Below are 20,696 nucleotides of genomic sequence, written 5' to 3'. Positions count from 1 at the left end.
ATATCAAATGCAATCTTCGTGTTTTGTGAATTTTCACCATCATGCGTTCCCACAAAAGGTAAGTTGTTACTTACAGGTATTTATTGAAATGAAATGAAATGAATGATTCTTTTATTATTTTGAGGTGCATTGGGAACAGAAGTTTTTGATAAAATTTTATTTGTAAGTAGCTTTTTTATAGATTTACAGTTAACTTTAGATTTTTTTATTTACAGATTCAATGCTCATAAAATTATATCGCCTTTGGAAGACGATTTCTGCTGATATTTTTACTACACCACTTGAAAATTGATGATTTGATGATAAAGACAGTAGCAGCGAGGATTAAGTGGAAATTAGTAATCATCCGCTTCGTCAATTTTTGACTGAAGTTAATGTCCAACGTCCAATGGTTCAATCATTGGAAGTATCTCGGGAAATTTTGGAGGATATTTTTCAGGAAGGAGAGGAGGGGCAGCCAACCACATATCAAACTACTACGTTTTAGTACCGAAAAAAATGTTATTGCCAAATGAAACGTAAATTTTGCACTCACAACTTTACAAGTAATGTTTTTATTTTGACTTTGCGGTTATCTGATTATAATATTTATCGTTATGGCTATCGACGTACCGACCGTACTGGGATCAGAGTAGGTACATGATATACAGTTCATCATCCAGGATTGCTTAGAGCATTTTCACACTGAAAAAGATGTTTTCTTTGAATCGTAGTTGCTTCATTTATTTATTTTTAATCATTTTACATAATATGTTTTATATTTTATAAATATATCATTTTCATTATTTAAGTAGATAAAATAAATTATGTAACGGTTTTATAAGAAAACACATTAGATATATTTATTAGGCGACGGTGATTTCTTCCAGGCAAAAGATATTCATCAGCTCAATAAAATTGAATAGTATGTTATTAGTTATTCTTTAGATTTACAATTGTAATGAGCATTTCCGCATGCAAGTTGTATCGTAGTTTAGATCATAGTTTTTACATATTAAAGTTCCAACAAAACCCTCAAATTTTTGAGTAGAGTTGAGCAAGATAATTTGAAAAATGTGCCGTGTTAAGTATTATAGAAAAGGTTAGTTCGTTGGTAATTATAATTTCTTCTTCATTTACATGTTGTTAGTAAAAATAAACTTTAACTAACAGTCAAAGTAGTCAAACTATATTTTAACTAATACTACTTAATATCTATTATACTTATGTTCAGTATTTATCTGTATTATTATTGCTTGACAATTAATAATATATTTTCATGTCGTATACCAAATTATAAACATAAGTTTAATGTGTAATTAGCTGGATTTATTTTTACACACTCACAGACTTATATTTTATGTTAAATGTTAAAAGAGTGTTAATATGTAGTGAATCATAATAGGTACATTTTTTCACAATTAAAAATAATCCTTTTTCTGATGGTGTTGGCATTGAATTAAACCGCGCTGTCGTTTCGTTCACAAAAAGTGATGTTATGAGGAGCATATTCGGTCCTCATATCATAAAAAATCTGTGTGAAAACAATAAACACGTGTGAGGCCCTCACGGCAGATCGGGGCGGTCTGACGCGAAGTGGGGACAGCGTTGTCACTGTATCGCTCTAGCCACGCTGGTCAACAGACTTTATTCGTTAGTTTAGTTTTGTATTAAGACTGCTGTGACATCCAACCCGTGAGACAACCAAACCCGGTCTCCCCTACTATCCCGTGAGACCGAAACCTTCACTGAGAGGGTATGACGTCTCACAGCTGATCGCAAACGGCATATTTTATCTCGAGAATCTGAAACTTTACTCAATATGAAGACCGTTTGACAAATGATAGGGTGCATCATAATAAGATGAACATGAGCATAAGCAATGACTAGAGTAGGGACGCGAATATTACAATTATATGAGACAAGAACGATTAATAAGTTTGTTTAATGAAAGATTAAGAATTGAAACTATTCGTACGAATAGCGAGAGGCCCGTCTTACTGCAGACAGATTTCGTCATAGTCTTAATGTCTTGAGGTAAACAATCTACGAATTCGATGGTGTGGTCTGACAAATATAAAAGTGGGTTTGCTTATAACCTCACAATTGATTACAGATCATCTTCTGTATAGGCGATATTAACGTAGTATGTTCTTTTTGTAATGCTTTAAAGTGTAGTAAGGCGAGTCGGCTTTCGTTTGAAGATACACCGGAACCTTTGTAATCACTACTTTTAGAGGAACATACTGTGCAATTAGCGTTTAGCTACTTATGTATTCTGTGATGCAATGTAAACTGTTATTAGACAATATTCGCTCTTATAGTACTGCGTTTCAAATGATCCTTTGGTGCTCAATAATTATCAGAAGATCCGTTCATGCTTACTTTTAAGATACAAGGTCAAGTTTACTATTTGATAGGATCCCTTTTGTCTGAAGGCCAACCTAAGTTTGTTTAAATATATTTTGTATTCGACTACAACGAATAGTGGAATACAAGAAATCAATATTTCTCAAATTTAAAATGAACTCAATTCACAATTTTAGAACAGGTTAATTCGTATGTATGCAGTTTTAAATCGACATTAGAAGCTTTTCCTCAAGATTATGATATCGGCACTCAGGAACTCCCTGGACGTGTTATAACGCCCAGGCCACAGTATTAAAATTTTTCCTACAGTAGGGCGACGAATGTATTTTCGCATAGCAACGGAGGGGAACTCGCGGGGGGTCAAGTGACGCGGGCCACGTACCACAAACATGCTTAGTTTGTGGTATCGAGCGCGAAAGATAGTCATCGTGTTTTTAGTAAAGTTACTATGTAAACTAACGTAATTTAATACTTAGGTACATATTCTATAATGGTGTGCTCAAACTGTTAATCTACATTTAATTTAGATTATTATTTGATAGTAATGTAGAATTTAAACCACATTCATTCATGTTTTCTTCAGATTTTAAGATTTTCTTATCAGAGTGTTCAATTTTAATGTAGTTAAATTTTATAAGACACAATAATTAAGAACATTTTAAAATAAAGTGTCACGTATTTTTTTTAAACGACGAATGACGAAAAACGACCTAATCGCGGACGAAGTCGCGGGCAACAGCTAGTGAGTTTATAAAATCAACTATGAAAATTCTTTCGGTTCAAAATATGTATATCGATTTTAGTTCGGATTTTTAAGCGATATAATTTTCCTGTATAACTAATATGTTTTAACTGTTATTTTTAGTTATAAAACATGTTTATTTGCAGTTTTCAAAGTATTTATATGAGTTCATTCAGTAACGAAAACAAAAATTCATAATTAGTACTGAACCTACATGATTTAAGCCTGGTTTAAGATAAACTACCTCTTTCTACGCTCTATTTTTTATCTATACAAATTGAATAAACTTCAAGGCATGAAGGACAATATATTATAATCTAATTTACAAAGGTACACATAGAAACAATTTACAGAACCAACTGTAACCTATGTATATTTGACCTGGCGAGGAAAAACACAACTCACGACGAACAGTTTCAAATCAGAGATATTATTAATGTTCACCTTGCAGTTATTATCATTAACGCCATCCGTAGTTCATAGATTATGTTAGTTTTTATTCAAATGGAATTTCTAGTAGTGATGAGTTAATGCACAAGTTTCTAGTTATAACTTATTGGAAACAGTTAATATGTATTTTCATTTGAATATGGGAAGGGATATAAGCGATCATTGAAGAAATGGATTTGATAATAAATTCCTTCACACGCATTCATTGGGGCTAGTAGGTGCGTTGACTGGTCCGTGATTTTAAAGGCATTTTACATTTTAAATTCAGGTAAACAAAATAATAATGTTACATAGTCAATGCAATATTGGGCGAAGTCTACGAGACAGACGCTCATTTAAACTTAAGAGATACAAAGGAGGTAAAGTGAATTTGCATTGTTGTCTAGCTCTTAAGGAACGCTTCTAAATAGAATAGAAACGATGGCGACTAAGAAATAGACGAAATAAGAGAGCAGAATACTATGATCGATAAAATAAATCACATTGACTTCGAAATTGTCTGCTAGACTTCCATTAATAGTCTCGAAACGTATTGTGTTATTGCTATGAAATTGTAGACCAAATAACGCATGAAGATTTGAAGTTATGCAAAACACTTATCCCGTAAACATCTCACGTTATAAGGCAATGTGGATGGCATAACTCTAAGGCCAGAAGTATTAACAAAAGTTTAGCACTGATACAGAATGTTACATTTCCAATGTTTGCAGATGATACGATATTGATGGTATTCGTACGGAACGACCACAAGTGTTGTCACAACTTAGATAGATATAGACTGAAAATCAGCCAGATTTTACTTGTTATTCTTCTTTTAATTTGCCAGTCTTTTGATTATTTCGTTCCAATTGCGTATCATCAGAGTATCGAATTTCGAACCACTGAAACTGTTGTGACAACTTCTATAGATACAGTCGTATTCGTCTTTCAAAATGTAATTCCTCCTTTCCTTTTCTAGTCTTTACAGTATTCCGTCCAAATTGCGTATCATCAGAGTATCAAATTCACAGTGTTGTATAAATTGGTTGGTCCGATTACAATATTGAAACAAGCCAAGGCCGTGACTTTTACTTGTGGTACAATAGCCGACATTGATCCAAGGAAGTGCTGGCAGACAACTGACTCAGATATTAGCCTTGAAAAGACGCAATGTTGGGTAAATAAATATTTCAACTTTAACACATTACATCGTGTTTGTTTGGAAATTATTTTAAGACCATATTTGCGCATATAATCTGATAATTGCTGTTATATTTGGCGATTTATGAGCCTTGTGGGTATTGGTCAAAAACGTGTTTGCGATTAAATGCTACGGAATACATTGATATTTAAAATTAGCTTATGTTGCTGTTGTGATGTTACTATATTTGATTTATTTTTATGGTCTTTCGTTTATCATATTATTATAATTTATTATTAACATACGCAAGTTAACTGTCTAGTGCAAACATGTTTCTTAAATATATTTCAATCATGTATTTTAGGTAATAATCTATATTTGATTTCCATCATAGATATTCACAAAAACAAATTTGAATGAACCTAATACCGATCATGGTTTCCACCTAATAAAAAAGTCAACCCAACCATTTCCCAAGATAACTTTATACCTCATATTAAATTTCTCCCAGTGTAAAGTTCACAGTGTCGTCATGAACAGCAGAGCGTGATCTAACGGGTTCTCAGTCAGTGACTTTTGGGAGCGAAGCAGTGACATTGTCAGCCATTACGTTTGGCGTGTCGCTATTCTTTTGTTTATGCACTTCTGACACGGACACGGATAGACTGTTATTTATGGGAAATCTAGAGAATAAAGTATTTTGGGATCTCCAAGTAGTTAAGGTCAAAATTCCCCTATAAACTGTGTGAAGATTTGTGTTTTTGTCTACATCATTTGAAATTTCATAAGTATAAGAAAAGCTTAATCTCTTCGGAGCAAAAAAATAGTATTCCGGATCAATCTGGCTGGTTTAGTTATATATTTAACTTCGGCCGTATCTTGAAATCGAACTGCTCAATTAAATAGCATAGAACTGTCGTTGGAATATGGCACAAATTTATATATTATCAAATAATATGTAAATGTTCGAGTGATAAAACAAAATCGCATGTTAATGGTGGGATGTTCCAGAGAAGGTATTTTATCTTTCTATTTTATATTAGTTAAAATAAAAACAGTAATGTGAGAAGGTAAAAATGTTACGTGACACAAAAGGCTCTTAAACAAAATTTAATACCATCATGTTTTGCACGCAATCTCATAACAAAATAATGATATTACAATGGCGGCGAATATTCGCGATTTTTTTCTAACTTGAAAACTATCACTATGATTTAAAATGTATTAAAATATGTGTATATGTATAGATTAAGAAAACTATAATTTTCTTTCTGAAAATTACCTACCGAAATTGGAACAATATCGCTTGAATGCCAGAAAATAAGGTCTATAACCTCCCAAAAAGGGATCTATAACGAACCATTCATAAAAAAATGTATGGAAAGTGATTAATGCTTTCAGAACATCACGCTAATGGCTCGTCTCATATTCAGCGGTTCAACGCACCCGACACTGTACTATGAGATACAATTAGCAAGACATACTGCGAAAGTTTGTCTCTCACAACGGCCGCTTTGTCGAATTTACGGGTTCAACGACGCTCTGTTATGGCCTTGCTCCTGTCATCAGCGACATTCTAGAATAATTCGAAAATGGAAGGTGAATTTTACATATTCATGGTATGACGTCATTAGTCATTACTATGAGATACAATTAGCAAGATATACTGCGAAAGTTTGTTTTTCACCACGGCCGCCTTGTCAAATTTACAGGTTCAACGACGCTGTGTCCTTGTGCCTTGTTCCTGTCATCTGTGACATTCTAGAATAATTCGAAAATGGAAGCAATGTTTATTTTCATGGCGTAACTTTTCAATAGATAAAGACAGAGGAGCAACATAAATTCCTAAGGGATTTGAAGAATTATTGGATCACTAAGGTCTACTTTCCAATTCCTATTCAATTTGCAGAAAATAATCTCATAATTGTCTGTTTGTTTTTGATCGCTAAATCCAATTTGAATACAAAAGAAAATATTTTTTACAATTTTTTCTAATTCGTTAAATTTTCTTATACCCTTGGCCCTGGTTAACCTAAAATTCGCATTCTATTTTTCTTTCTATAAAATTTCACTTACCCAATACCGCTATAAAACTAGAGTTAAGTAGGCAAACAGACACCTAATTACAAACTGTTGTCCCAGGTGGCTTGAAAGTCTCGTGGACGTTATAAAATGCTAATTAAGCTTTTCGATCGACTTACTTTTCAACAATACCGCATTATCCCTAAGTATCCAATATTAATAGATAAAAAGTTGAAGTTTATTATGAACAAAATATTCACGGACGGTCTTGAAATTAATTTGGGTATTGCCTTTTTAACTTCAGAATTTTGTGCGAAACTAAATAGACTATAGAATTCAAGTCGTGTATTCATTTTTGAATACATCTTCGTTACCTAGCATCACTTTATCACTATTGAAAAGTTTACTGTTTTATTTAAAAAAAATTGCATTGCACAAAATACGATTATTACAATCTATACATATAATAAATCTGTAGAAGGGTCATTTCTGTACATTGAAAATATTGAAAAAATAAATACCAGGGGGTGTTACTGCATCGATACCAAACCCAAATATGTGATTAAAAAAATTTTTGTCTGTCTGTCTGTCTGTATGTGAAGGCATCACGTGAAAACTAGCGGTTCGATTTCGATGAAACTTGGTATAATTATACCTTATTATCCTGGGCGTAAAATAGGATACTTTTTATCCTGGAAAAATACGTAGAAAAAAATTAATCTTAATTTTTCAGTTTTATCCATAGACGTTGTTCCGTAGAACCGCGAACACACGTTGCGTATTATTATAGGCCTAACCGTATTTGGGAATTGGGTCCAATAGATATTTATAAGATGTTATTGTCAGAGGTCTCAAAATGGAGAAATAAACCATCCACGCGAAGACCGACATCCGCGCGGACGGAGTCGCGGGCGGAAGCTAGTGTAAAATAAAGTTTTATACACAATCATAAACAATAAAACCCATTTTGCTAAACCGATACAGCGATAAACTATTTATCGAATAAACACCGTTCTAAATCCACTTTGGAAACATTAAATAAACACCACAATATTTTTCTACTCCTCCCTAGGGATTACCACGCACGTGTGAAAGTCAAAACGTTTTACACGTTGAATAGAATGTTCCAGAAAGAGGAAAAAGCATATAAAAAATTCCTTTGAGTTAAAACTCGGTAACGATGTTAGGACGGTAGGTGGGTTCTTTGACACTCGAGTAATGAGTACTTTTTTGTTTCCACTCCAACTTTTACTTTTTTTACAGGAGGCCGGCAAATGTGTCAACAAGCAATGATGGAAAGCTGGGACTAATTTCGGAAGAAACGTTGTGTTTTTTATAGACTCGTGTAGAAGTAGGTCAGGTAGTCTAAAAGAAGTAAGGTAAAGTAGGTGAATCAAAGCTCTGGGGAAATTACTAAACTATATATGACGATGATACGAGAATACTCCATTTACCATTCCAAAAATACATAAATTATGAGGTACCATTACACTCAGAAACAAATACTTAAATTACCTATACTTTTTACCACCATTCTAATACAATACGCTTACAAAAATATAATAAGAAGTTATTCAAGTAGGACACAACAAGTTTTATTTTATTCGCAATATTTCCATCAGCACCAATTGTTCTCGCAAATCAGGAAGGATGTTTGATTTACATTTAATAAGGATGAAGTCAAGTGTAAAGGGGAATAATATACATATGTAGATCACTAGGCAAGTGACGAGTCATATCTACTGATGATATCAGAGCAAAATCTATCTAGAAACATGGTAAGGTCGGGAATGTTACTGAACCCGTTATTTATAGCAATTTTATGCCTGTGCTGATTGGTAGCTATAACTTTGTGAAGGAATCTTGTAGCGTGTCTTACAATACATTATACTTCTGCAATCAATTAGTTGATGCTTAGAGTGTTTGTGTCTAAAAATAGCCGACCATAACGGCAAGCCATGAACTACTTTATTATATTTTTAAACGCACCGATCGCTATCTCCTTGCTTTATTTACTTGGAATCAGATGAATTTTGATGTCCGTAGTCAGAAGAATATATCCTCTCGATAGAGCTTACATGTAACTCATCCACATCTCTGATCGGATTAAAGACAGTATCCCAGTTAATTTTTCCAACATCAGCATTCAAGATTAAATCGATCTCATACAAACCCAACTCAAACCAGGTTACGAGATCCAGCATAACAAAGCCGCACTAATTGGAGTCGCGTTCAAACTTCCAGGCTTCAATATTCAATAACGACCGGAACGTGAGAAGACTTACGTTTTCAGTCCCCCGATTATAGAGTTTTGTACTTGGGGTACTTTCTTAATTACTGACGCATTAACAAGTCAAAGTATTTTAGAATATTAGTACTCTGACCACTACCCAAATTTCATATCTTCATAAAATTTTGACAGCGATGTTGTCTGAAATTACTTCACCATCTGTTTCATTATTCATTGACACAGTTGATTCTCCTAAACAGCACTAATTATGCTATTATTTTTCATTTAAATGAACACTTACGTAAACTGTAACACAATTATACGATATGGAGTTACATCAGTGGTATGAATGAATGCAAATTTGAGCTTAACTAGGTTTTCCATTGAATGGTAAAGAAAATTAGTAGACAAATCATGTGATAACAATTTATACAGCGTCTCTACATTTAACGTGTTTTCAATTTTTCTTTCACCAAATCAAATGGAGGACGGGAAGGTTAAGGCTCAGAGATTATGGTCGTAGATTGTCTTGGTTTAACGCAATATAGCCATAACAATACATGATTCTGTAAGGTCTCTAATAATTTTTTCCTGAATTTGATCCTTTAAAAAATCGAATAAGTGCAGCCGTGTATAGCTCAAATTAAGAGTATGATTGAGCTGTATGCTTTGCATTCAAATAAATATAAATGACAGACGAATTAAGAGTACATGTTTTAAGGAAACCATGCCTTTAAAAGCCAAGTTCATGACAATGACTTTTAAAATACATACCTCATTATGCTCCTGGGATAAAAAATATATTCAAGGCGGTTTGATTGCTTATTGATTAGTTGTTTTTGTTATGGTTCTGTTGTCATTCTTGAATTAATGAGCTTCAATATTAATTAAGTGCGATGATAGGAATAGTGGTCGATTTTTTGTAAACTACTACTTTTTACTACCTACCTATCATTTTACACCTACGGGCAAATTCACTACACTTAAGTTCTGAATGATTAAGCAAGTATTTTTCAAACAAAATTAAATAAAGTAGACTAGAAGATTCAGACGATGTATGGTGATCATAAGATTGTATTAAAAAGTACAAAATTCTTGCTACTATACACATCTTCATCTCCGCAGAGCATTCCGAGAGGTTAATTACCTATTGTTTGACTTTTTACTCCTCCCGCGGAATAGGTACCTACGTATTGGAAGAATCTTGTTCTAGTCAATCAAGTAGTAAGCCTGTTTTATGCCTTGGAATCCCGGAGCTTTGATGTTGAATCAATAGTCCTAGGCTTACTTTACCTCAGTAGAAGGTCGAAGACATCAGATTGCTATCAGTTTTCAGATGAGAACGGTAATTTGTAACTCAATTTCTATAAAGACAATTAATTTCTACAAGTTTAAGAGGTTATCAGTTGAAATATATTACAAAACATGCCTAAACGTGTGTTAGATCATGAAATGAAACTTTCTGATTTCTTCCTAATACCCCAATAATTTATTCTTTGAATTTTACGAAATTCGGTGTAAAAGCGGAAAGGATTCCGCTACGAGGTTTGTTTATATAGTCCCAGATTATTACACTTCGAAACCGTTGGATATTATGGAACAAATGTAACCTATCGGGATTAGTCACCTTCAGAGACATTCGTTATTTTTCACTAACAAAAACTACACACGTGCTAATGATCTTCAGTATCATGAATCATCGAAGAAAGTCGCTTCTTGTACCAAACATTATACTTACTATGATATTGCGAGTTTACTTTGATGCCGTAATAAGCGTAATTAGAAATTGCCATTAACATCATATTAAATATTAATGAGTATTACATATAGTAATAAATACGACGAGATTACAGTAACAAAACAGTAACGTTTTAAATTTATGTTTGTTCTTGCTAAAACACATAAAAATATTGCACCAATTCTTTTGAAACTACATAGTAGTCATAACAATTATTATGTTGTGGTTTACTATGACATGTTATTACAATTCGACCGCCAACTATTCAATATGAAATCAGATCCTGATAGTGTTTTCAAATAAGCATTCTAAGAACCTTGCCTCTTATACATATGTACCTAAAACTTATGAATAATCAGTAGATACATTCTAATGTATTGCTGTTGATACTATATTTTATTAATACAAAAAATTCAATAAAAGCAGCTGTAACTTGCAGGTGTATGCAGAAACGGAAATATGTATTTATTCGTTAGTTATCTTCTAATAGAATGGTTTCTTTAAGCTACTGAGATTAAGGCTATCAATATTAACTAAACTGAGAAGTTAAAATGTGGTCTTAAGTCATTTTAAAAATTAAAGGGTGTAATAGGATACGATATTGAAGTCGATACGGGCGCAGCCGTAAGTGAACAATTATTTTTAAAATAAAAGGAAAAATAAATCATCCATTTAATTATACAGCATAATATAATAACGGTTAGTTACAATGAGGATATAGCTATACCACATCTATACAAAGGTTATTCCACGAAATAATCCCGGGAACACAATTCGCAGACGTTCATGAGATAGAGGAAAAGTGCTTTATGAATCATTCATGTACATTTGAAAAAGATATTAATTTTCTCGACACAAGAAATTGAATTTAATTCTAGCGAATAATTGGATAATCCTGGGATTTCTTGTGTTTTTTAATAATTTACTAAATACATATTCCTCGTATAAAATGTTACCTTCATTTTTAAATATTAGAAAACATTTTAATCGCGTTACTAGATCATTTTTTATTAAATTAATGTTAATTTTAATACCCACCTAATTACAACAAAATTATCATAATCCACCATACCATCCCATATCATCGTCCACGTAAAATTACAAATTTTAGAAGGGTGAGGGTTGAACCTATATTTCAACGATTTGGAGAACATTCAAAATAACCGATACATCAGCTGTTCCAAACTTGACAATTTATTTATTTAATATCTGTATAATCACAATAGCGCACCCAACAAAAAGTTACAATATAAAACATCAAAACAACAATGACCTAACATCCGCAGTTTAACATAATAATATAATGAAACAAAACTAGAAAAGTAAATCTACCAAAATTACCTTCAGCCGTAGATTTCACATTTAATTTATATTTCCCATATCCTTGATTCAGAATGTTCCACAAATAAACAAACACATAAATTCACAAGTTCTTCAAATTATCCCTTGAAATGTACCAGGATGACATAAACACAAGAATATTGTATCGACGGCACACAACCAATCGGTTTGCGCGCCAACGCGCTACTACCCGGCTTGTTGATCGAGACCGGCGAAACCAGTTTGCTTAAACATTATAGCTTAGCATTCATTTCACTGCTGATTTTCCCAGCAAAGCCTTCACTCTTCTCTTTACTTACACAGAAGTGAAATAACCACATTCAATGATAATCGAATTCAGATTCAATGTAACCAATTCGGTGCAAGATTTTAATTGCTGATTGGCAAATATTTTACTTATAATAGGAAGTAATTTATCATGATACGTTTGTAGTGTAATTCAACTATCGTTTACAAAATATATTACGTTCAGCCTACTTTTTAATATTCATGAATATTATTTAAGACGTGTTATATTTCAGCTATTGCATTATGATTTATGAAATTGGTAAAGTTATGGGGACAATTTAAAAGGCAAGATCGAAATCGAAATAAAAAGAAACATAGAATTTCTATGAACGCGTATCTTCACGATGGATCCTAAGCATTCTTTCAAACCTGTTCTAGGATTTAAAACAAACATTGAAATGAGCAATAGCACAAGGGTTCCCAAGGATGAACTCATAATCTTACATCCTGCATTTTCTGTTTCTACAAAATTAAATAACGGCCTTAGTTTAACAGATGACTGCAATATAATTAATATCATTGACCTACAAATAACTTACACTTGAGTCTTGAACTTGAATAAACCGTAAATGAATCTTCTGTTTTATTTTTTCGAATATGAGGTATTGGTAGAAATAACAGAATAATTATTATTGCTTCGGTTCACTAGCTTCAACCTGCAGCTTTGCTGGCAGGGTAGACAGACAAAAAAAATATTAAAATGATTATGATATATTTTTTATGTAGGTATAATTCTTTAAATATCAATTAGAATAATTATGATGGACGGGTTATCGTAGAAGTTGATTCGCCTATCATTTCATTGCTTATTGTCATAGATGCCTATTGCCTATATGAAATCTACGCATCATTAGACACTATCAATCCTATACCATCACGTCTATATTCCTTTGCTTACCCATCACATAATCTAAACGACCTTATTACCCAGTGCACACAGATGCACGCGGAAGCGTCAACGGAAGTGCCCAATACCTTATAACGCACGGTGGGAAACCTTAGGCGATTTGTAGTTGCACCATATTCGGTACTTGTAAGTTACTGTTATTTTAGGGCTGTAGCCGCTGTACAATAAGATAAATAAATGTAGATAAAGTAACCTGATCCATAGTTACAGACAGAAAGGTTAAGTGATGTCACATATGACATAGGGTCAGGTGTTTGCTGAATAAGTCACCAAATATGCTCTACATGGACAGAAATAAAGTAAAACGTTGAGGGAGATGATAAGAATATACAAGGACCAAATCTGAACAACATGAAAAAAATAACGACATGTGGCACTCGGGGACTGCCGCGGTAAAGCTATTGCATGCTATGCCTTCAAGCCACACCTCCGCCCGTCGGAGTGGTGAGCGTGAGGTTTTTTCGTTACGGAATTTCTCGATTCGGTCCCCGTGCACAAGGCCCGCGATAGAAGCTATGCAATAGCTTAAAAAGAAAGTGAAATGGTTATTGAGAGACTTGAAAATTATATACAAAGGCCAAATCTCAACCATATGCACACAAAAAGGAAGTGCAATAATTAAGGGAGATGATAAGAACATAGGAGGCTTGCCCACTATGTCGCTGATGAGATCAGCATGAGTCACTTGGATTGCTATTGGACGCTTTTTTGGGTGCGGATGTGAAACGAAAAAAATATAATTCATTTTGTAGTTTTGTGTGGACTGACCAAACCAATCCACTTACAGCCCTCAAAAATGGAGAGTACTCTGTACGGAATGATTTTTGTAGAACAGAGACAAAAAGATCAATTAGTAGTACAATGAGAAACGCAATATTCAAGACACAATAAATTCTTTTAGTTTAAGAATATCCAAGGATAAAGGCAGTAGAAGCTTAATATCGTTTCATTATTAATACTTGCACTTGCAACCGTTATATTTTTGGCAGCCCTAGCAATCACGGTTGGCCCATGTCCGCTACAACCGGTTGACCTAGGTTAATTCAGGCTACAATTATCTATAACAGTTACACAATTTTATAATGTAACTACATAGATAACAAACGCATTAAGATTTGTGGAACAGCGACGTCCTTGTATTTAAGATAATTTTAATTGTCAATAATTCGATTGCAGTACGGGAATGGTTTGCGACTTATTTGTATAAATTACATTTGCAAATTTAATGAAACTATTATTGAATGATCATGATACAGCATAAATTCGGCTAATTTGTTAATTCGTTTGAGAGATACTATTCATTCGACATTAAAAACATTATTTGGATAATCGTGATGAGATACAGATTTCTTTCGCAGTTAAAGAACTATTAATGCTATTCAGTGCTGTTTTGCTAGTTATTCCTCAAAATGCGAATTTAGAGCAAAAGTAAAAAAAAATAATAATAATAATAAGTCACATACAGATTCCGAATTGAATTCAAGTTTGACAATATTATATCACTTACTGGTTAGTTATGTACGATTATGTGAAGCAATCTCTCTGTGTGATTAATTTAATATATTATGCAGGTCTGTAACAAGGTAAGTATTAGATATGAGAACGCCGCGAGTTACTGGATATGTAACGACCCTAATCCTACATCGAGCAATTGATGTTCATTTCATACGTAATATGAATACAACTTCAGTTAACATCTTGGGCCAAAATATCTGGACAATGCAATAGATATAATAATAGCAATGTTCAGTAATCAGTTGACCAGACAATCCAACATAATGATAGTGGACCAGACGAAACCAGAAGAATCCTTTTACCAGAGGAATAGTACCTTCCGTCATATAACAGCGATCGATTCGCGGAAGAATAAAGTCAAACTATTAAGATGTAGCAAAACACGCTTCTCCGATAGTAAGATTCCGTATACGACTAAAGTTAATCAGGTTTAAAGTCGTTTGCCGCGGTGTCCCTGACCCGACCTAGTATTCAACGCATTATGCTAGCCCGGCGAAATATCCTAATTTTTCAACTTATTAGTTTAATTGAAGTCCAAGGTTAGTTCTGATGGTCGGAATGCACGGCATTATCAACACAAATTAAATTATGAATTTATTATTTGCAACACGTTGTATCGCAGGTTTTTATAAAAAAAACTTCCAAAATTAGATTACAATTCGAGGAAATGAGAAAATGAATAAACTCGTTACCATCTTAATTGAACGATTTGGCCAATTTCATTTTAATTGAATTTATCAGAGCTTTCTCGAGTTACCTCTTACAGTCTCAAAAGAAGATTTCAATTATTATTACTCGTAATTAAAATGTTCGTCACCTTAGTGCCATATCACACTAGCGGATTGCGAGCGGTTTCAAAGCGGAGCGGGTGCGCAACGAACACGCCGCGGATGCGCAGCGAACACGCCGCGGACGCGCAACGGTTTCGCTGCGAATAGAAGCGTCAACGTCATTTTGTATACTCTCGCACAAAAGCCAGCCCTTGCCTAACTTCCATTCAATATTTCCATCGTTTCTGTAGCACTCCATTTTTTAACCGTACTGTGGAAATGCACTTACTTAACTAAATATGTAATAACAACTGAAGTTGTTGTAAAAGGTGCTATAAAATTGAATTACTAGGACTTTAGAATATAACATACATTCCAAAAGTATGTAACGACTGACCACTTGACCAGTATAATCTCTCCCATAGCAACGCATTTTATAAAGAGATTTTGTGAACCTAATTATGAGCAAAGTGATAGTGAGTTGCTGGTTGCTTGATAAAATTTTCTATTCACTGCTATTTATCTAATAATAAGATAGCCCTGTTTAAGTTAAGGAGCTTTAAAATTTATTTCACTAGTGAACTTTCATAATGAGCAATTAAGTTATCTGATTGCATTTCGAGTTTCGACCAAGATTTAATAGATAAAACAATACCCTAAACATTAACATGTTATGAAACTCGTAAAAAATAATGATCTCATAATTATTATACTATAACAAGTTATAAGAAACAACCAGCACGGATTCCATTTTGTTAATGAGTGTACATGACCGCGACGTAAACGTTGCGCATCTGCCACACGTCCGCAACGAATTCGCTGCGCATCCGCGGCGTGTTCGTTGCGCGCCCGCAACGTATTCGTTGCGCACCCGCTCCGCTTTGAAACCGCTCGCAATCCGCTAGTGTGATATGTCACTTAATGTTTCCTTGTTTTATACCTAATCATATCTCAAGAAATGTCTTAAATAAAAATAAAAATCTTGTGTGGTTTTATGAAACCACGGTAAAAGTGAAACTTTTTTTCACACTATAGACATTTAACTAAAAATTATCGTATTTGTACGATAATTATCGTACGTATCGTGCGACACGCGACATGCGCTACACAGACCAAAAAGTTTCACTTAAAAAAAAAAAATAGACCTATAACTTCCGAACGATGATGAATTATACACCCCATATTATAGATGCATTTTATACACTTTTTTTTAATTTAATTGATGATTGAAGATATTCAAATAAAATATTACTAGTAAAGTTTCACTTCAACAATAAAAACACATGAACAACATTCAACAACTATCGGCTTTCAAACGATTCTTTTCGCACAATTTATTACGTACGCGGATTTCAGTTATTTTCCTCGCTTTCATTATTTCGCTATACCCATATCGTATTTTGCAAAGAGGAAATTTCAAAACACTATAATCGTTGTGTTATACAATCGGACTGTAAACAGTATCGAATATGTCGAATCGATTATTGAGCTGTATATCGAGTTGAATATCGATTCCATAATCCAATTAGGGAATCTGTGGTCACGTGTTATAATCTGTGCTTGGTAATGCGTGGAAATTTTATATTTGCTTATTATGTTTTATTTTTAAATTCATGTGTGGGTGGTAAGCATGGTTAGATGAGAAATGGAACACGCACATCAGTTTATTTAGTAACTAGCTGTGCTCTGCGGTTCCACCCGCATTATTATTTTTTCGTTTTTCCAACTTTATTTATTGCTGCTTTATCCTATAATAATTTGTCGTAGCATTTATATATAACCTTCTTTGATAAACGGACTATCTGTCACATAAGTTTTACAATAACCATGTTACCGCATTTTATATTCCTACAATTTGTTTAAAACTCACTCTCATTGAAGTTTTGCAACCTTGATACATGCAACTAATTTTTATCGATGCATGTGGGTGATGTTATTTATATAACAATGTTGTTTATCTGAACATATGACCGGTTATTATTTTAAAAATAACTAGACCGACGTTACAGGTTATTTGAGCTTAAACCACAACCGCAGTCAAGATAAGGGCTTTAAACTAGTTTTGGGTATCTTAGAGCAGGAAGCTTGTTAGGCTTTTTTAGAACAAAATACAATCCGTTTTAGTAAGACGCTCGACCTTATTGCAACAAACACATAAACGGAAACCTTTTTTTAATTTAATTATGTACTGCGTTGCCCCTTTTGATTGCTATCCCTTTTCGAAGACTATTTGTTTCAATATTGCCTTGCTGTTCGCTACTGAGACGATTGGTTTTTTGCAACTACATTGATGTAACTACCAAAAAAAAACTTCATTTTGACTACAAACACCTACAGTTACAGGTACTGACCTAGTTTTGATGATAAAATAAATTCCTCGCAAAACTCAACTCACCTAGATCGAAAAACTTTTACCTAGTACATCCATACTGCATCCAATTAAAAATCGAACAAAACGAATATCCGAAGCTAACTCGTTAAAATTTTGCACACATGCAAGAGTAAAAGTTGTATTCCGTTCAATATTATATCGTTGTCAATACGGGCAGAAATTCCGATACCAATTATATAGATCTCATTGCATTGTTTACGAACAATCGCCCGATTGACCGTTACAAATTAACTTTCTACGTAAGGAAATAACGTAAAAGTGAACACGTAGCACGTTTAGCAATCAGAGCGAGCTGAAATTGGTCTGTTTACTTCCTAATTACTTATTTGCATTTATAATGTCGAAGGAGCCATAACAATTCTGTTTTGTGAATCTCACATTCACACATGCCTAATGCGAGAGTTACATCAAGTCTCTTGAGTACCCAAATTGAAAGAAAATTCTGTTCAACTAAATATGTCTCTGACAAAGTAATTGCATATCGGCACAATATCACTGAAAGCAGTACGATCTGGATAATGCAATGTGTTAAATTAAATAGTTTAGTACCAAAACATAGCAGATTATGTAAACAAAGGATTTATGATTCTACACAGGACATTTTTACGCGAACATAAAATTGATTTGGACCCTTTCAAAAACAGGTAACTACAAAAGAATGCTGTATTAAAATTCCGTCCCAGAGTATAATGGAAGCGCGGGGTTCGCAGTTTAATCACAACAGCCGCTGCAAATAGTTTCAAAGGCTTGCAATTAAGAGCGAAGTTTCATTTTAGGTTACCAAACTCACGTTTTTGGGTATTTCGTTAACAACGTAACCCATTTTGACAACAAATATGTGAAAATGCCGTAAGAGTCAAAATTGCGCTTTATTTTGAACCCAGCAACCAGACCGATTTTTTTTTTCTGAAACTGAAAATAAGCGAATTTAAATTACAACGCAATTACAATGTCTTATTATCTGACGCTATGAATAGACGAACTTTATGAAAAAGGCTTTTAATTTGGAAGAAAATTGTACATCATTAGTGGAATAGAAAATAATACAATTCATAAGAAAATTATTTTTTTGATCATTATCTCGAAAATTTCGTAGGCGCGCTCGGAGCAAAATACACAAAAATATTTAATTATCTCAAATACCTATAAAATTATTGTCAAATATTATTTCAGGAATGCAGCGTTCAATAAATATTTACCAGGAATGTACGTAGGATGGACCTTCAACCAACCCGAGTACCTTTGACGGCACTCGTATCATGTTGATCTCAGGTTTTTGAGATAAGCTTCTTTTCTAGTGCCCTTGTTACGCCCACAGGCATTTTGACATACTTTGGCCAAAGATACGAAGAATGAGATAGTTCTTATGAGCAGAAGCGAAATTTAATCTAGATCAGCAGAAATTAACCCTTAAATTGTCACCCCTAGATAACTTGTGTTTATAATGTCCAAATTTGGTGGATGTATTGGAATTAGGATAGAAAAGAGGAAAATGAAAAAAAAATTCAAAATTTTAATTTTTTTCTATTGTTTTCGCTATATCACATAAAACGGACATTGCCAATTATATGTACATGTTCGAACCGTCACATATAACGGACATTGCACATTATTCCTGCAACCGTGGTACATGAATACAATGGACATTTTCAACTCTGTAATTCAAAATTATTATCAAATTATAATTATGGACGATCTAGAATAAGCTTTTCAAACATCTGTCTTAAAATGTTGGTTAAAACTTTAACGATATCGTTAAAAATAATGGATTTTAAAAAACGACACTACCAAAAATCACAGCCTAAGAATATGCTAAGAATTAGAATAGAAATAGTATTACATATCCTGCGAACTCATCTAATACACCAAGATAGCCCTCTTCCCATTTCTTATATTGTACAGATTGAAATGTGTTTGCTTCATCGTATGCAAAGGAGTGGTATACCATGCCTGAAGTACCAAAACGAACAGGAAATTTAAATCGCTTTTTTTGGATTCTTTGGCATATAATATATCCATTTGCTGCCAGTTTTTTTTTAATTTGTAAGGTATTATTATTTAAATTTTCAAACATTGGGTGGTATTTCTGGTAAGTAACATGATGCTGTGACTGAAGAACTACTGAGAAGTAGGGAAGATTCATCTCGCACCTCATGTTAGGCTGTAATTCTGCAGCAATAATATTTTGTTGGTGGTAAAAATTCTGACTTTTTGGGTCTTCATTGTGTCTCAAATCAATATGTCGTATAATTCCGAAGGTATGTTGCTGGGGGTAAATGATTGACACTATTATCATATCCTGTAGGTCTACATTTCCTTCGAAATCGACATCTCAACTCAACGCCAGACTCTTCAACTTCCGCCAGATGTAGTTAGGGGATTTTTTATTGATTGCCAAGTCATGCTCCTGTAAAATATAATAAAAATAGAGAAAAATATATCAAAATGATTCCGTTGCAAATGGAGGGCCTTATTGGCAACGTCCGTTACATAGGACATGTGAAGAATACCCTAGTATATACTCCAAGTTGTCAACGTCCGTTTTATGGGACATCGTATATAAACTAATATTTTTATACCAAATATTGTAAAATATGTAAAAATTATGTCAAAATACTGTACTTACAATCGTATTCTAACTAATAATATAACATTATAAGCAAAATAGCCAAAATACTTACAGTTATTATCAATTTTATCAGAAGAGTCAAGAGATCCGTTTTTTGCAATTTTCAAATGGTCACCATCCGCGACTGTACATGGTTTTGGTAAAAAAACCTGCATGTACGCGAAGGACATAGCTAGTCCCTTCCCAATATACCAATTAGCGAA

The 20,696-nt window shown here is 33.5% G+C and overlaps 1 protein-coding gene across 2 annotated transcripts in view; it reads right to left on the bottom strand.

Annotated features, from left to right (window-relative positions):
* The window catches only part of LOC123697688, a 59,915-nt gene that overhangs the window by 28,438 nt on the left and 10,781 nt on the right, over window positions 1–20,696 (bottom strand). The window contains exon 1 of one of the 2 annotated variants that reach the window (XM_045644255.1): window positions 11,993–12,169. The exons of the other annotated variant lie outside the window; for it this stretch is intronic. The gene's annotated coding sequence lies outside the window, so the exon portion shown is untranslated. Of the gene's footprint in view, window positions 1–11,992; window positions 12,170–20,696 lie in introns of those variants that run through there. 2 annotated transcript variants of the gene reach the window in all.

The sequence above is a fragment of the Colias croceus genome, chromosome 1 (genome assembly GCF_905220415.1).
Source record: "Colias croceus chromosome 1, ilColCroc2.1".
Classification (NCBI taxonomy): Eukaryota; Metazoa; Arthropoda; class Insecta; order Lepidoptera; family Pieridae; genus Colias; species Colias croceus.
This window is presented reverse-complemented; position numbering and strand designations above follow the sequence as displayed.